Source organism: Schistocerca piceifrons, chromosome 5 (genome assembly GCF_021461385.2).
Source record: "Schistocerca piceifrons isolate TAMUIC-IGC-003096 chromosome 5, iqSchPice1.1, whole genome shotgun sequence".
In the NCBI taxonomy this organism is placed as follows: Eukaryota; Metazoa; Arthropoda; class Insecta; order Orthoptera; family Acrididae; genus Schistocerca; species Schistocerca piceifrons.
In genome coordinates, this window is record NC_060142.1 from 454,574,291 (window position 1) to 454,576,479 (window position 2,189).

Genomic DNA, 2,189 nt, shown 5'->3' on the forward strand with positions numbered 1-2,189 from the left:
AAATACTTCTCACATATTTTTTCGATATTATTACTGATGTAGGTACTTTTTTAAGTCTGGTGGCTCTAACGTACTTTGATTGTGTGATTGGAGCAGTACTTTTCTCCAACCAAGTACTTCTGTGCACGCCCTAACTTTATGTCATATGTGTTTTTTCTGGTGTTTTTTTCTGATTATGGCATGGTCGGCGAGTGCACTGTGTTTCTTACCTTTTCGCCCAGTGTAGGTTCTCCTTTAGGCAGGCATGGCAGGTGTTCAGCAGTTCTGGTGGTATATGGTGTTGTGTAAATCGGCAAGTTATTTACAGTATGTTCAAATGGTTAAATAAATTCTATCAAACGTGTGCCTTGCATACTTGCATAAGTCCCTATAAATCTGTAAAATTCTCAGAAAAAGCGTTTCAAGGTCCTATTTTGCAGATGGTACCAGGATATCAGAACGTCCTTAATGCTACTGTCCAGTAAAAAATTCCTCCCAATTCTTCCCAATTCTTGCATGTAGCCGGCCTGGGTGGCCGAGCGGTTCTAGGCGCTACAGCCTGGAGCCGTCCGACCGCTATGGTCGCAGGTTCGAATCCTGCCTCGGGCATGGATGTGTGTATTGTCCTTAGGTTAGTTAGGTTTAAGTAGTTCTAAGTTCTAGGGGACTGATGACCTCAGTAGTTAAGTCCCATAGTGCTCAGAGCCATTTGAACCATTTTTTTTCTTGAGTGTAAAGTTATTATCTGTTAAAAATGCAACAGGCTACTCAACTGTGGGTATGTTATGTTCGAGACCCCTTCTAATGATGGCAACGCTGTTGTCAACTTGGTAGCATAGCATGAAGAAAGATCATATAGCGGTAATAAGTACTTAACATTAGCACTTGTAGAGGAGAAAGGCCCACTAGCCCACCAACACCGACAGATATGACTTGTGTAATGGTGGTGTTGGTAATATAGAGAGTAAATTTGTGTAGCAGCATTTGTTAGTGGGTTTTGCTTTCTGACGTAGCAAATAAGTTTCATTAGTTGTTCACCATACCTTCGCATACTTGGAAAAAACAATATAAATTTTAAAAAATGGTTCAAATGGCTCTGAGCACTTTCGGACTTAACATCTGAGGTCTTAGAACGACTTAAACCTAACTAACCTAAGGACATCACACACATCCATGCCCGAGGCAGGATTCCAACCTGCGACCATAGCGGTCGCACTGTTCCAGGCTGTAGCGCCTAGAACCGCTCGGCCACCCCTGCTGGCATATAAATTAAGTTTTCTTAAACGATTAGTGCTACCGCAGTAACCACAAACATAACGTTTCCACCAAACTAAAGTGTCTCTTCGAACATCACATCATAAACATTATGCCTGTAGAATAATACGTTGTTTTGAGTTTTGTAGAGCAGTAGGATTTTCTCAGATGGATTTTGTGTAAGGATACATTCTACGTCATTCCATTTCAGATCTGCATTTTGCAATGCAGCCACATTTCCGGAGATATGTAAATAGCATTGTCTGTAATGTGTGTCTTCCATGAATAGAATCTGGTGATCAATTATCTGCTCTGATCAATCCGAAAGATTAGTCATCGCTTGCACTAGAAGTGACAAAGCGTCAGCTTCAGCATTGTTCTGAGCTTTTACGTGCATTACCTCCAAACTGCATTCTTCACGGAAAGCTGTGCATTTCGCAATTCTGAGATAAAGTAACTTAAAGGTCAACAAGAAACTCAGGGCCTGATGATCATAAAGAACCGTAATGTGCTTTCCACAAACGTAATAGCTGAATTTCTTGAACACCCGTATTATGGCTAGAGCTTCCTACTCGGTAGCTAATTTCCACCAGCACAAATTCCGGAAAAATATGTGTCCTTGGCAACGCAAAAGTCTCAATTCATGTCGGAATGACACTGGACTTCAGAATTTGACATGCATTGTTTATTACATCGAAATCCGTCTGATATCTGTTTGATCAAAATCGTGTTGCATTATTCTTTAACAAACACACAGAGTTGGGTTATTAAGCACGTGCCAGGGAACAAAACAGCGAAATAATTAACAGAGACCAAGAAATACTTGTAAATGGCGCTTTGTTTTAGAGTTGGAAAATATTTCAATGCACTTCTTTCATCAGGATCAGGTTTTCTCCTGAACGAAATATGATATGACCTAAAAATTTAGTTTCCTGTCCACCAAATTTCAGTTTCTG

At 40.4% G+C, this 2,189-nt stretch overlaps 1 non-coding gene across 1 annotated transcript; it reads left to right on the top strand.

The window, feature by feature from the left end:
• The first annotated feature begins 504 nt into the window (after positions 1–504).
• Trnas-gga lies at positions 505–588 on the top strand. The gene is given in 2 exon segments: positions 505–544; positions 554–588. It is a non-coding gene; the product is annotated as a tRNA-Ser (tRNA).
• The last annotated feature ends 1,601 nt before the right edge of the window (positions 589–2,189 follow it).